The sequence below is a fragment of the Myotis myotis genome, unplaced genomic scaffold (assembly GCF_014108235.1).
Source record: "Myotis myotis isolate mMyoMyo1 unplaced genomic scaffold, mMyoMyo1.p scaffold_m19_p_1, whole genome shotgun sequence".
Classification (NCBI taxonomy): Eukaryota; Metazoa; Chordata; class Mammalia; order Chiroptera; family Vespertilionidae; genus Myotis; species Myotis myotis.
This window is the reverse complement of record NW_023416313.1, coordinates 49,210,361-49,227,421: the sequence shown is the minus strand read 5'-3', so window position 1 is coordinate 49,227,421 and position 17,061 is coordinate 49,210,361. Positions and strand designations below refer to the sequence as shown.

Here is a 17,061-nt window from a genome sequence, read left to right as displayed (position 1 = left end):
CACCAGGAGATCCCATAGGAACATCAAACTCCAAAATAAATTAAATTAATTCCCTTCTCCCCAAGATCTATTTCCCCTCCTCTATTACAGTCCCTAGTTTACTAGCACCATCATCCACTTAAAGCAGAGACTCCTTCTTTCCCCCCACCTCCCATATCCACTTAGTCACTAAGAAGATATTAACATTCATTTAATTGGCAAATTATTAGTATCAAGAATATATTTTAAAAGCCCTATGAATAAAAGAGAAAAAGATAGATAGCATTTGAAAAATGAAAAACAGAAGTGAAACAGAAGGTTTGGGCTTCGATTCTGTTCAAGAGCGCATGCCCAGGTTTGGGGCTCGATCCCCAGTAGGGAGAGTGCAGAAGGCAGCCACTCAATGATTCTCTCTCATCATTGATGTTTCTATCTCTCTCTCCCTCTCCCTTTCTCTCTGAAGTGAATAAAATATATTTTAAAAAAATATGTCCAACCTCATTAATAATTAGAGACACGTCCATTCAAATCATTATGGGATACCATTTCATATCACCAGCCTGGCAAAATTTTTTAAGTTGAATAATACCAAGTGTTAAGAAGGACTCAGAGCAATGAGGAATGGCCCCCTACACACACATACACACGCTATTGGTGAAAGAGAAAATAGCTATGACAACTTTGCAAAACAGTTTGGTATACCCTATAAAATTTCACATGTGTGCACGCTATGTCCTAGTTATTCTACTGCTATGTATCTACACAGATAAATTCTTGCACAGAACATATGTGAGAATGTTACAGCAGCACTGTTTATAACAGCAAACTCTTGACACAAGCCAAATGCCCATAAATAGAATGAATAAATAAATTACAGTGTGTTAATTCAATGGAATATTATGCAGCAGTGGAAATAAATGAAGTAAAACTGTACACCACATAGATGAATTTCAAAAATGATCTTGCACAAAACAAGCATGTCACAGAAAGGTACACGCAATATGACTCCATTTACTATAAAGTTTTAAAACAGACACACTTAACAAGGTAGTGTGGAGTTAAGACATATATGATGAAAACAAACAAAAACCAAAGGAATGATTTCCATAAAATTCAGGATGGCGATTACTTTAGGAGGTGATATGGTAATTCAATCAGGGAAGGGCACATAAGGGGCTTCTGGACTATGACAAAGTTCTATTATTGACCTAGGTAGTTGGTACATAAAAATTTGTTCTTTAATCTGTATCTACACATTTTAATTTTTTCTAACACAAGACAAACTAAGAAACAAAAAACTCTTGAAGACACCAACCGTGAGGTGTCTTCATGAATATCAAGCAACTTCACATAGAAAACTGGAGGAATAGGACTATTACTGGAGGTGTAATGTATAACATGGTGACTACAGTTAATAATGCTATATTTAATATTTAAAAGTCCCTAAGACAGTAGATCTTATAAGTTCTCCTCACACTCTGGCTGGGTGGCTCAGTTGATTGAAGTATCGTGCTGTACACCAAAACTTTGCAGTTTTGATTCCTGGTCAGGACACATACCTATATTGTGAATTCAATCCCCAGATAGGGCACGTATGGGAGGCAACTGATGAACGTTTCTCTCACATAGATATCCCCCCCCCCCCAATCCCGCTTCTTCTCTCTCTAAAAATATCAATAAAAACATATCCTCGGGCCCAGCTGGTGTGGCTCAATGGTTGAACGTCAACATATGAATCAGAGATCACAGTTAGATTCCTGGCGGGGTGCATGCCGGGTTATAGACTCGATCCCCAGTAGAAGGTGTGCAGGAGGCAGCTGATCAATGATTCTCTTTCATCATTGATGTTTCTATCTCTCTCTCCCTCTCCCTTCCTCTATGAAATCAATAAAAAATGTACATATTAAAAACATAGCCTTGGGTGAGGATTTTAAAAAAGTTCTCATCAGAAGGAGAAAACTTGTTACTATGCATGGTGACAGAGATTAATGAGTTACTGTGGTAATCATTTCACAATATATACAAATATTAAATCATTATGTTGTACACCTAAAACTAATACAATGTCATATATCAATTATATCTTAATGGGGGAAACTGGAAAAAATCTAATACAATATCAGAAGGAAAAAAAAGAGTGCAATATAACATTCTGGTATATGATAAACGAATACAGAATATGACTATTACTATGGAAGCCCTAACTGGATCACAGCAAAACTGTGACAGAATTTCTCTTTCCCATGTTCTCATTTTTTCTTCTTAACCTCCTAAATCTATACAAAAGGTCACCTATCTTACTCTCAGTTGACTATCAACTAATTTTCAGGACAGTATTAACCAATAAAGATTTAAACAGTTCTGTGTTAAAAAATAGGGGCATGGGTAGGGGCTGGGAGAAGGAAAGTAAAGGGGGGAGGGGAATGGGAGATACCAGTAATACTATCAACAATAAGAATATATACATTTAAAAATAGGGCATTCATTTAACAAATATTTACTTATATCCTCTATATACCAGGTTATAAGAAATAGCTATATTGCAAGTTTATAATTTACCATTAATGGCAGAAATAAAGCTAAATAAATTTGAACTGAAAAATTCCAAATGTATAAAGAAAATAGAGAAAATCAGGAAAGCATTTCCTGGGAAAGTGATGGCAATTGGGAATTTGAAAGATGCACATCCTATATAAAACCCCAGTATGCAAATTGACCTAATGGCAGAATGACCAGTCACTATGATGCACACTGACCACCAGGGGGTAGACGCTCAACGCAGGAGCTGCCCCCAGAGGCCACCACCGGTGGCAATTGGGGGTGGGGCAGGCCAGTGGGCAGTGCCAGGCTGCCAGCCACGGCAGGTGACAGCAGGGGTCCCCCAATCGCCCTACCCACTGGTCACCCCACAGATTGGCCCTGATCGCTGGCCAGACCTAGGGGCCCTACCCTATATATTGGGAACAGTCCCTTAGATTTAAAAATAAAAACCTGGCAAGGCTACTCTTAACACTGAAGAAACACGATGATGCAGCGATGACATGCATGGACTCTGGCTTGCACATTTTGTGGTCAGCCCTGATTCTGACACTTAAAACTGTGTGACAAAGCCAATTACTTAACTTCTCTCTGCTTCAGTTTTTCCACCCATAAGATGGGGAAAATGGTACTACTTTTTATAATCAGGGCAAAAAAAATGTAGCTATCCATACAAGATGCCTTTCACCTGTATGAAAAGTATGGTCACTGGTGCATGCAGCGTCCCGGATTGTGAGAGGGATGTCCAAATGCCGATTTAGGTTTGACATCCCCCAAGGGGTCCCAGATTGCGAGAGGATGCAGGCCAGGCTGAGGGATCCCTCCATGCACTAATTTCATGCACTGGGCCTCTAGTGTATCTGATAAGTAGAAGGAGAAAAGTGAATTCAAGTGCAAAGACATAGGTGTGAGACAGAGTGTTGTGTTCAACCTGGAAAAATGTAAGTATAAAGTTAGAGATATGAATATTGTGGGAAATAATGTTGGACAGATAGGAATTAGATTATGAAAGCCTTTCTATGCTATGCTAAGTATGCTATCGCCACCATTATATAATTACTAAAGGCCCAGTGCACAACATTTGTGGGGGTCCCTCAGCCCGACCTGTACCCTCTCCAATCTGGGAGCCCTCAGGGGAGCCCTCTCCAATCCGGGAGTTTCTGTCTGTCTTTGCAATCATATGAGCGAATTGTCTGAGACCCCCAACCCAGTTTGGTTTGTTGCTCACAGAATAATAGAGGCATTTTTTTTTCTTTGCTTCATTGGTGGAGATTTCCTGGAAGTTTTAGGATATCTTCCCTTTAATTTTTCCTAGACACTCTGATTTTACTTATGTCTCTCACCTTTGTTTTCCCTCCATCCCCCACCACAACAGTAACTTGCTACAGGCTCACTTTGCTCTAGTGCAGGGGTGGGCAAACTTTTTGACTCGGGGGCCACAATGGGTTCTTAAACTGGACCGGAGGGCCGGAACAAAAGCATGGATGGAGTGTTTGTGTGAACTAATATAAATTCAAAGTAAACATCATTACATAAAAGGGTACGGTCTTTTTTTTTCAATAGTTTTATTCATTTCAAATGGGCCGGACCTGGCCCGCGGGCCGTAGTTTGCCCACGGCTGCTCCAGTGTCTAAGAGAGCTGTCTGCCGCTAGAACTACGATTCCCACCATTCCTGGTGCTCCCCGCATTCTGGGCTTCTGCTTCTGGTCCTGGGGCTGCCATAAGAACTACTATTCCCAGAATTCCTGGTGCTCCCCGCACTGCTGGGAGTGACCAAGGGAGCCACGGCTCCCCAAGCCTCCAGCTCTCCTGCTCTGCTCTCCACCCAGCAGCTTGGGGGAGAGCGACTGAGGGAGCCACATCCCCCCAAGCTGCCGGCTCACCCACTCTTCTCTCCGCCTGGTGCCTATGTATGCAAATTAACCCACCATCTTTGTTGGTCAATTTGCATACTCACTCCTGATTGGCTGGTGAAAGTAATGGAGGGACAGTCAATTTACATGTTTCTCTTTTATTATAAAGGATAAGCTATATACATGTTATAAAATATACATAAAAAATAATGTAGAAGATTGGTAGACTATGCTATAGTAACAAAGCTCCCCAAAATATTAAAGACTTAACACAATAAAAGTTTACTTCTTTTTTAGTGTGTTTTTATTGATTTCAGAGAGGAAGGAAGAGGGAGAGATAGAAACATCAATGATGAGAAAGAATCATTGATCAGCTGCCTCCTGCACGCCCCCTACTAGGGATCAAGCCTGCAACCCAGGCATGTGCTCTTGACTGGAATTGAACCTGAGACCTTTCAGTTTGCAGGCTGAAGCTCTATCCATTGAGCCAAACCAGCTAGGACAAATAAGTTTACTTCTTGCTCACACAAAGTTCCATGTAAATTGGCAGGGCCTCTATGCTAACTCAGGAATATAGTCTCCCTCTACCTCAACTGAGGGCTGCCATGTCAGGAATGAGAAGGGTGGAAGTGGCTCTTAAATGCTTCTGTCCACATTACCTGGTCCAGAACAAAGTATTGTCTTATTTCATTATAATGCAGGATAGACACTGTAAAGTGTATTTGTCTCTACCACAAGTAGAAAAATTATAAAATGGTATTTTAAAAAATTAAAATAAAGCCAGAAAACAAGGTTCATACAGAAATCTAGCTCAGAAAAATAAGTCTAGGCAGATATTTAAAAAAATAAAAGATTATCTTCTTAGGGAAGTCAGATCAGAGGTGAAGAATTATTCCTTTTCTGGGCAGAAAGTTTACCATGTTCTATGTAAATAAAACTTGATGCCCACAGTGCTAAATGGAAACATCTACTGTTGTATGATTTGTTATAAACCTCAGGGGAATAATCTCTTTTCCTGGGTAAATATATGGCCCACAATGATCAAAATGTTGCAACCTGACCTAAGAACTCTGGCCTACAAAGAATGGAAAGGGGGAAAAGATTATATTTCTGTCTTTAAATTTTCTCTGTCATGCCATATTTAGTTAATTAACTGTTCTACGTCTGGAGCTTGATAATTATCAGACAATATTCTCCCTCTTTAAGGGCTGGCTGAAAACCTCAATAGAGCTGTAAGAATATGACAATAACTACTCTGGTGATTCTCAACAAGTCATTAAAGTCCACGTGGGTCTCTGTGTCCTCATTTATAAACGAAAAGTAGAAATAGCAATCTTCCAGAAATGTTGCTAAGATAAATAACTGTCAAGAGTTAATTTTAAAAATATTTCTAATCCACTCATCTGCTGATGGGCATTTAGGCTGTTTCCAAATTTTAGCTATGGTAAATTGTGCTGCTATGAACATAGGGGTGCATATATCCATTCTGATGGGTGTTTCTAGTTTCTTGGGATATATTCCTAGAAGTGGGATCACTGGGTCAAATGGGAGTTCCATTTTTATTTTTTGAGGAAACGCCATACTGTTCTCCACAGTGGCTGTACCAGTCTGCATTCCCACCAGCAGTGTACAAGGGTTCCTTTTCCTCCGCATCCTCACCAGCACTTGTCATTTGTTGATTTGTTGATGATAGCCATTCTGACAGGTGTGAGGTGGTACCTCATTGTTGTTTTGATTTGCATCTCTCGGATAATTAGTGACTTTGAGCATGTTTTCATATGTCTCTTGGCTTTCTGAATGTCCTCTTTTGAAAGGTGTCTATTTAGATCCTTTGCCCATTTTTTGATTGGGTTGGTTATCTTTCTTTTGTTAAGCTGTCTGAGTTCCCTGTAAATGTTGGAGATTAAACCCTTATCGGTGGTAACATTGGCAAATATATTCTCCCATGCAGTGGGCTTTCTTGTTGTTTTGTTAATGGTTTCTTTTGCTGTACAGAAGCTTATTTTGATATAGTCCCATTTGTTTATTTTCTCTTTAGTTTCCATTGCCCTAGGAGCTGTATCGGTGAAGATATTGCTTCAGCAATATCTGAGATTTTGCTGCCTGTGGATTCCTCTAATATTTTTATGGTTTCTCATCTTACATTTAAGTCCTTTACCCATTTTGAGTTTATGAGTGGATTAAAAAACTGTGGTACAGCTACACAATGGAATACTATGCTGTGGTAAAAAAGAAGGAATTCTTACCATTTGCAACAGCATGGATGGAACTGGAGAGCGTTACGCTAAGCAAAATAAGCCAGTCAGAGAAAGATAAATATCACATGATCTCACTCATTTGTGGAATATAATGAACATAAACTGATGAACAAAAGCAGATCCAGAGACAGAGAAACATCAATCAGACAGTCAAATCTCAGAGGGAATGTAGGGGAGGGTAGGGGTCAGGGGAAGAGATCAACCAAAGGACTTGTATGCATGCATATAAGCCTAACCAATGGACACAGACACCAGGAGGGTGAGGGCATGAGTGGGGGGGGGGGCAAAAGGGGGATAAGGACCCATACATATGTAATAACCTTAATCAACAAAGAAAAAAAAATTAAAAAAGAAAACTTAAAATGCCAGAAAAAAAATTTCTGTATCATAGGATTATAAATGATTTTATTTCTTTTTTCTTCTCTTTATTTTCCAAATTTTCTACAAAGAACATTTTTACTCTTTTTAATCAGAAGGAAAAATTTTAAGCAGATGGAAACCAATTTTCAAAGACACTAAATTATGTTAATCTTAAAAAGCTACGACTTATGTTTTCACTGACCTTCATTAAATTATTCATCTCTGGGAAAGATTTATATACATACCAGACCTTCTCCATGCTAAGCTAAAAATGAGTGGCTTGTGTTAAACATCATTAAACTATTACTGGATATATTTCAAGTCATCAGATGATAGTGTTTGCTTTTACTAGTCTTCCTGCTTACCCTCTTGCTGGCTACCATTTATTCCATACACAACAGCCAAGATAATACTTCTAAAATTAAGATTGTGGCTGTCTCCTGGTCTCATCCTTCCAATAATATGCCATCACACTTTAAATAAAATCCAAAATCTTCCTCATAGTCTGTAAACCTCTATATAACTCTCCTACCTTACCCCTGCTACTCTCCCCCTCCACCTTTCTACTCTAGCCAAACTGGCCTCCTATTACTTCTCAAGCACAGCAAACATAATTTCCATAGCTCACTCCATATTATTCAGGTCTCTACTCAAATTACCTTCTTAGAGAATACTTTCCTCACCAATATGTTAAAAATAGCACCATTTCTGTTACTCAATCTCTTTACCCTCTTTTAATTTTTTTATAGCCTTTATCACTATCTGTAAATATATATATTTCTTTCCTTACTAGAGGCCCAGTGCATGGGATTCATGCACTGGTGGGGGGCGTGGCCTGCAGGGATCGGACTGCTGTGGTAGCGCTGCTCATCCCGGTCAGCTGAGTGGCTGTGGACCCACCCTCTGAGCGGCTGAAGCAGCCACTCATACCAGTCAGACACTCCCACTGTGGGAGTGTCTGACCACCAGGAGGCAGCTCCTATGTTAAGCGTCTGCCCCCTGGTGGTCAGTGCGCATTATAGTGACTGGGTGACCAGTCGTTCTGCCATTTGGTTGCTGGGCTTTTATATATATAAATCTTTGTATTCTCTATCCCCCACAAAGTTCTATAAGAGCAGTAACTACACCTGTCTTATTTACCACTGTATCCTTGGTATGTACAAGAGTAGTGGGTGCACAGTAATGCTCAATAAATACTTACTCAGTAAATGAATAAATGAGTTACTGACATTTGCCATAATTATATTCCTTTGGAAATTGGTGTTCCCTCCAAGGACAGACCTAAGATAGCCCTTCAACCTTAGGAGAAAGTAAACTTTAAAATAGAGAAGCTTATTAGTTTTGTTGAATCATCAGACAGGCAACAGAGGAATAGTGAGCTTCTCCCATTAAAATATCTAATATGAGTATTAGCAAACAGTTTACTAGATTACGAAAGCCCCTGTGTGAATTAAGGTTTTAGGCAGGAGCTTATATGATTTTCAAAAATAAAGCCTGTTTCAAATGAAATTTAATGCTTTAATAGCAGCAGCTGTTAAGAGGAGGGGAAATCCACAACCTCCAGGGTGCGTCCCAAGAGACACTTTGTTCCAAAAAATGAAAAAATTGTCTCATTTTCACTTGTGAGAGACAAGTATGTTGTTTACATATTACCCAACATTTTCCCAGGGCACTCACATCTAACTAGTGACTGAATGGCTTGGCCATTTCATTTCCTAAACTCAGTGTAAGAAAGAAACTCCCTCAGTTAACTTCAGAATGGAAAGGGTGGGGAAAATAAAAATAAATTGAAAAAGGTTAAAAATCAAACTGAACTTGAAAGTGAAAGATTCTCTGCAATTCCATCATTAGCAGAGCAGAAGGTATTATCCTGGGATGTGTGATTTTTTAGGGTTCAATAACTTCCCTAAAACTACATGCAAAATGTATAAATGTACATATATCAGGTTTTACCAGATTCTCACAGTTCTATAACCTCCAAATGTTAAAAGCCATGAATGACTCTGTCCTAATTCATCACAGACCTTGAAAAGACCATATCGATTTGCAGAGCATTCACTTCAGGCCATAGGAACACCAATATACATGCTTTATGTCTGGGTAATCTCACATGCAAATGACACTAGACATAAATACCCGGCTAGTTTGGGCATTTATTTAAGAAACTTGGGCTGACTTCATGATCAGGGCCTCAAAGGAGATATTACTTGTTCTTATTTCCAAGGTATTTATACAATTTCAAGGACTACCTAGGCTATTTTATTAACCACAATAACACATTTTTTTTTAACCTCTAGGCACAAACTTTCTCTGTTCTTAGAAATTAAAGACCTCCTTTACATTATTATATAAGATCAAAGAGAAAGATTTCTGGAATATTCTCAATTCAAATTCAACTTAATAAGTATTTACTGTACATCTATTATCTTTAAGATTCAATAAAGCAAACAAAAACAATCAATGCATGATACCCGACCTCAAAATTATTATAATCTAGCTGAGGAAGGAAAGCACATATATAAACTAAAGGTCACCAACAATTAAAGGTAGGCAATACTAATATTCAGATAAAATGGTGTTTGTAAGTAATGCTGATCAAAAAAGAAATCTATTATGTTGGAAGTGATAAATGTTTTAGATACATTTAGTAGAAGTATAATGTGTTAAATCAAGGGAACATGTAAATATCACTAACATGCTGTAGAGATACAAACAAGATAAAAATTTCAAAGATAAAACAAAATATTCTCTGTATTCAGGGTAATGTGGGGATAAGGGCACATATGTAATAACTTAATCAATAAAGAAATTTAAAAAAATTCTCTGTATTCTTGCAATGAGAGAGGAACAGAGATCAAAGTTATAATTTGTCTAGATGGAATCTACACTAATAAAAGAGAAAAATGGTAATTGGTGTACGGCGCTACCCTTTTCATTGGCTAATCAGGGCTATATGCAAATTAACTGCCAACTGAGATGGCAGTTAACTGCCAACAAAGATGGCGGCTAATTTGCATATGTAGGCACAATGCAGGGAGGCGAAAGGGAAAGCAGGAAGAAGCCCCCTGCCACTGACAGTGATCGGAAACCCAGGGGGGAGCTAAGATGTGGGGGGCCGCCTTTGCCCTGCCCCCCAGCCATGATCGGACAATCAGGTGCCTTTGCCGCCCTGGCCAGTGATAGCAGGAAGTAGGGGTGGAGCCAGCGATGGGAGCTGGGCACGGTCGAAGCTGGCAGTCCCAGGAGCTAGGGGTCCCTTGCCTGGGCCTAAAGCGGAGCCCACGATCGCGGGGCCGCTGCAGCTGCGGGTCCCCGCTGCCTGGGCCGTACGCCTAGGCCAGAGGCGTTAGGCCTGGGCAGGGGCAGAGCCTGCAACCGGGGGGAGCTGGGGGTCCCCTGCCTAGGCCTGACACCTCTGCCGGAGGCCTCAGGCCTGGTCAAGGGGCCGATCGGTGATTGGTGATCGGAGGGTGATGAGGGTCAACTCCTCTGGCCGAGGCATCAGGCCTGGGCAAGGGGCAGAGCCAGCAATCGGAGGGGTCTGGGGGTCCCCTGCCCAGCCCTGACGCCTGGGCCAGAGGCATCAGGCCTGGGCTGGGGGCAGAACCAGTGATGGGGGGAAATGAGGGTCCCCTGCCCAGGCCTGATGCCTCTGGCAGAGGCGTCAGGCCTGGGCAAGGGGCCGATCCTGCGATTGGAGGGTGATGGGGGTCAACGCCTGAGGGCTCCCAGTATGTGAGAGGGGGCAGGCTGGGCTGAGGGACACTCCCCCCCAACACACACCCAGTGCACAAATTTCCCCTAGTAAAGGATAAATTGAGACTAAACCATGAATGTGTCACTCTAAATTGTGTGGTAATAGGACTTCTCATCTTAAAGATGTTTTATTAAGAAAAGCTCATGTACTAACGAAGCAAAAAAATTAAAAATGGAACTGCCTTATGATCCTGCAACTCCACTTCTTAGAATATATCCAAAGAAACCTGAAACATTGATTCAAAAGAATATATGCACCCCTATGTACATTGCAGAACTATGTACAACAGCCAAGATTTGGAAGCAACCCAAGTGCCCTTCAATGAATAAGTGGATAAAAAAAGCTATGGTACATTTACCTAATGGAATACTACTCAGCCATAAAAAAGAAATCTTATCTTTTGTGACATCCTGGAAGGACCTGGAGAGTATTATGCTAAGTGAAATAAGCCAGTCAAAGAAAGACAAATACCATATGATTGCACTTATATGTGGAATCTAACAAGCCAAATAGACAAACAAGAAATGAACAGAATGGTAGATACAGAAAATAGACTGATAGCTACGGGGGAAGGGTGTTGGGAGCTAAGTAAAATATGTGAAGATATTAAGCAAAGCAAACAAACCCATAGACACAAACATCAGGATGATGATTATCAGAGGGAAAAGGTGGTGGAGACAGGTAGAAGAGGGTAAATAAGAGAAAAATGAGGACAGAAGGGGACTAGACTTTGGGTGGTGACCACATAATACAGTATACAGATAATGTATTATAGAATTGTACGTTTGAAATCTATATAATTTTATTAACCAATGTAGCCCCAATAAATTCAATTTAACAAAAAGGCAATTGGGAAAATGATATATAAACAAAATGAGAATATCAATAAAGAGAAATTAATAAAAGGAGCCAAAGAAATTCTGGAGCTTAAAAGTAAAAAACCAACAACAACAACAAAAAAACCACTGAAATGAAACATTCATTAGAAGCCTTTACTAGCATTTTGGGGCCAAGAAGAAAGTATCACCAAATTTGAAGATAAGACCATTGAAATTATTGAGTCTGAGCTGAGGAGCAGAAAGAAATAATGAAGTGAATAAAGCCTTAAGGGACCTATGAGAAAGCACCAAGTAATAGTACTCATAATGTGAGCCCCAGAAGGAGAACAAAAAGAAAGGGGCAGAAAGAATATTCATAAAAATAATGGCCCCAAACTTCCAAAATCTGATGGAATATATGAATCTATACATTCAGGAAGCTCAATAAACTCCAAGCAAAATAAATTCAAAAAAGATCTACACTGAAATACATAGTAGTCAAACTGTGAAAACTCAGAGACAAAGAGAGAATCTTGAAAGCATCAAGAGAAAAGTGTCTCATCACATATACGGGATCCTCAATAAGCTTAACAGCCAATGTCCCATCAGAAACCATGGAGGCAAGAGGACAGTAGGATGATATATTTAAGATACTAAAAGGAAAAAAAAAATCTGTCAACCAAAAATTTCATTTTTTGGCAAAACTATCTTTCAAGAATATCCTTCTTGAAATTAAGACATTTCCAGAAAAACAGAAGCTTCAGTACCATTAGAACTGCCCTACAAGAAATGTTAAAGGGAGTTCTTCAGACTAAAATGAAAGAACACTATCCAGTAAAAAGTGGACAGGCTAAAATAAAGTCAATAGAAACTGTATGAAGAAATAAGAGACAATGGTAAAGGTAACTACATAGTAAAGAAGGAATGGGAGGAGAAAAGGAAAAGGAGAAATCATGGAGGGGAAAGAAGTGAAGGAAGTGGAAGAGGAGGAAGTACAGGAGGAGCAAAAGCAGCAGTGGCAGCAGCAGAAGTTGCTTCTGCCACTGCCTAGGCTATATTGCTAGAGAGGCCACATAGAGTAGTGTTCAAAAGCCATTTAATAACCTGGGTTATAATGCTGGAGAAAGAAGCCACATGAGGAGGCCTGTGATTCCATTTCAGGTGTCCAGATGACTCTATCCCTAGCCACTACCTAACTGCAACTGGAGAAAAATCATAATTTAACAAACTTTGGTTGGGACAGTTAGATATTGTTGGGAGATCAAATAACCTAAATCAACACTTTATACAAAATCAGGCAATAGTTCATTGTGTAAAACTATCAACTATGGCAATATCTACATCATATAGAAATAAACAGAAACCAGTATTATATATAGAAATAAACAGAAATCAGTATTATATAAAAACTAGAGGCCCTGTGCACAAAATTCATGCACGGGTGCAGTCCCTAGGCCTGGCTGGCGATCAAAGTGTGAGCATCTGGCATGGAAGGGCAGATCCCAGCTGACCTCTGGGTCCTGGGCAGCACCTGGGTCCCAGAGCCTCTGTGTGCCCCCCTCCACCTGAGACACTGCACCCCATATGGAGATGCGGTGAGCACGGCCAGATGCTACAAGCCGGGGTGCAGCATGGGCCTCTGGGCCACCCAGCAGCGCTGCACAGAAGCCAGGCAGGCAGCATGCTCTCTCCCAGCCAGCCTTGCAGACCAGCTCAGCGCGAACCCATGGGGAGCCCAACCAGCCCGCATGGTCCCAGCAGCTGTGGCCCAGCACCTGAGCATGGGGGCTTCCCCAGAGTGTGAGCCCTGGCATCCTGGGGGAGGGTAGCAGGGGGAGTGAAAGCGAGCTTGGGACACCCTGCTTCTCACCATACCTCCGTCCCATCACCCCTGCCCCCAGGTAGCTGGCGAGAGATTGTAGTGCATCACTGATGCCCACCATGTTCCACACCGCCCCTGGTGGTCAGCGCACATCATAACAAGTGGCCAAACTCCTGGTCCTCCAGTTGAACTCCTGGTTGAACCACCCAAGGGGACACTTTGCATATTAGGCTTTTATTTTATAGGATGAAAAAATGCCTAAGAAATTTAAAGCAAAATCTATATATATAAAAGCCTAATATGCAAATTGTCCCCTCGGAAGTTCAACTGGGACATTGGGAGTTCAATTGCTTGCTATGATGTGCGCTGACCATCAGAGGGTGGTGAGGAATGAATGAAGGCCCCGGACGGCAGCCAGAAGGCCCCGATCGGCACTGATCGCCAGCCAGACCTAGGGCTTCTACCTGTGCATGAATTTTGTACACTGGAACTCTAGTATTAACATAAAAAGAAAGCAATAAGCCAGATGATATTAAATATAAGTGAGAATGTATGATTAATAAAACTCTCATTCACAGCCCTGACTAGGTAACTCAGTTGGTTAGAGTGTCATCCTAATACGCCAAGGTTACAGATTAGATCTCTAGTCAGGGCACATACAAGGATCAACCAATGAATGCATAAATAAGTGGAAAGCAAGTTGCTATTTCTCTCTCTTTCTCTCTCCCCGTCTCCATCCCTCTCCCTTGCCTCTCTAAAATAAATAAATTTTTAAAGATTATTTTTAAAAGAATAAAAGAAAAAAACCCCACCTCTCATTCACTGTTGGTGGAAGCAGTAATTGCACTCCTAGTAATACACTCAACAGAAATGCATATATAGGGTTTCCCCAAAAAATGTATACATACTTTGAATAATTACAAAGGCAGTATTTATTAAAAGACATTTCATTTTCAAAATTGAGTTATCAGCTGTTAAAGTGTGTATTTTTGGGGGGGGATACTATCTACACCAATAAAAGACAAAGATGCTAATTGACCGTACCTTCGCTATGCCCTAAGCCACACCCACCAGCCAATCAGAGTGACTATATGCAAATTAACCCAACCAAGATGGTGGCCGGCAGCCACGGAGCTGGAGCAAGCAGGAGGCTTGGTTGCCTGGGCAATGGAGGAAGCCAGGCTTCCTGCCTGCACTGAGCCGGCTGGGGCCTCCGCTCATGGCAACAAAGTTTCAATTATAGAAGACAAATAAATCCCAGATACCTGCTTCCAGTCAGCCTCCACTGGGAGCTTGGGTGCTGGGGGTTGTGGCCAGCCTGCAAATAGCCATCAGCCCCTCACCCAGGCTGGCCATACCATCATGGGGTGATGGTCCCCGCTGGGGGGCTTAGCCAGCCTGAAAACGGCCCTCAGCCCCTCACCCAGACTGGCCAGGCATCCCAGCAGGACCCCCCACCCTGAAGGGGCTGTGGCCAGCCTGCAAATGGCCCTCAGCCCCTCACCCAGGATGGCCAGGCACCCCAGTGGGGACCCCACACTGAAGGGGCTGTGGCCAGCCTGCAAACAGCCATCAGCTCCTCACCCAGGCTGGCCAGGCACTCCTATATAATAAAAGGGTAATATGCAAATTGACCCTAACAGCAGAATGACTGGGAATGACTGGTCACTATGACACACACTGACCACCAGGAGGCAGATGCTCAATGCAGGAGCTGCCACAGGGGATACTCTGCTCAGCCACAAGCCAGGCTGACGGCTGCCAGTACAGTGGTGGTGGTGGGAGCCTCTCCCACCTCCTCAGTAGCACTAAGGATCTGCAGCTTAGGCCTGCTCCCCACTGACAAGTGGACATCCCCCAAGGGTTCCCGGGCTTCCAGAGGGATGTCTGACTGCCAGCTTAGGCCCAATCCCCCAGGAAGTGGGCCTAAGCCAGCAGGTAGTCATCCCCTGAGGGGTCCCAGACTGCGAGAGGGCACAGGCCAGGCTGAGGGACCCCACCGAGTGCACAAATTTTTGTGCACTGGGCCTCTAGTGTGTGTGTGTGTGTGTGTGTGTGTGTGTGTGTGTATTTAGTAAAAGTTATGCACAAGAATATTCATAACAGCAACATTAATTTTAGCCCATCAATTGGATATATACATTCAGGTATAGTCATACAACGGGATACTATAGAGTAATTAAAATGAATCACTTTCTATCCATGACATGGATGAATCTCACAAATATTTAGTGAAAGGAATGAGACATTAAATTGGACATAATGTATAATGACATTTTATAGTTCAAATACAGGTAAAACTCATCTATGACATGAGTTACCTTTGGGGAAAAAGGGAAGGGTACCATTGTGCCACTAATACTTGGTGAAAATTCACTAAGCCATACTAGAGCACTTTTCTATACACAAACACACTTTTTTCCTGTATATAGATTGCATCAATCAGTTAGGGCTGTCATAACAAAATACCACAGTTTAGGTAGTTTAAGCAACAGAAATTATTATCTCATAATTCAGGAGATTAGCTGTCCAAGATCAAGGAGCTGGCAGTTGGTTTCTTCTGAGACATCTCTCCTCGGCCTGCTGATGGCCATCTTCTCCCTGGGTCTCCACATATTAAATGAATAAAATTACAAATGACAAGAGGGTTGGGAAACTGTTACATCTACATAACGATGGGAGCATTATAAAATTAGTCTAGTCTTTCTGGAAAGTAATGTGTCAAAATATTACAAAAGATATAAAAATGTTTTTAATCTGTATCTTTATATTTCCAAAGGAGGAAAATATCCCAACAAGTAAAATTTCTGAAAAAAAAATTGTAAGAGTATTTGCTGTATTACTGAAATAATAAAAAACAACTCATGCCTAGCACTCGGAGCATGAACAAACTACAAAGAACCATATTTAAAATATATAAACTATGTAGACACAAAGCAATGTTTACTAAAATATGATTAATTAAAAGATACTGTTGCCCTGCCCAGTTTGGGTCAGTGGTTAGAGTGTCGGCCCTTGGAATGAAAGATCCTGGGTTCAATTCCAGTCAAGAGCATGTACAGGCTCAATTCCTAGCCTGAGTTGTGGGTTCAATCCCCAGGAGGCAGCCAATAAATGACTCTCATCATTGATGTTTCTATCTCTCCCTCTGTTCCTCTCTGAAATTAAATTTAAAAAAATTTTTTTAATCCTTAAATGTCTCCTCACTACATAGAAATTTTCCTGCTCCATTTCTAGATTCATTTCTCACCCCTCTCCCATTATTGCTCGGCCCTTTACCTTTGCCAAAGATCTTGCAGTTTCTGAAATTTGGCCAGAGTTTTGTGGCCTTCTCTGCATCTCCAATAACTGTACCATCCTTTATCATACCATTTCTTCTACTATAATTGCTAATTTACATGCAGCTTTCACCCACTAAACTGTGGGGGCAGAGATTATTGTTCATATTGGTGTCCTCAGTTTAACTCATAATAATAAAAGCTTAATGAAGAAAATAAATGTTCAATAAACCATAAATGGTTTCAAGAATATGGATTTTTTCTTATAGTTCTTTAGATAAGAGATTTTAGTATAAATCGCTTTAAATAAATATGGATATTTGAAACTATTATTTTTCTCCCTTTTCAGAATAATTTTCTTCAAGTTAGGCAGCAGCTTCTTAATGACTATGGTTAC

The 17,061-nt window shown here is 41.0% G+C and overlaps 1 protein-coding gene across 2 annotated transcripts in view; it reads right to left on the bottom strand.

Moving 5' to 3' along the window:
• ART3 (ADP-ribosyltransferase 3 (inactive)) overlaps positions 1-17,061 on the bottom strand; it is a 117,381-nt gene that overhangs the window by 95,899 nt on the left and 4,421 nt on the right. The gene's annotated exons all lie outside the window — the stretch shown is intronic.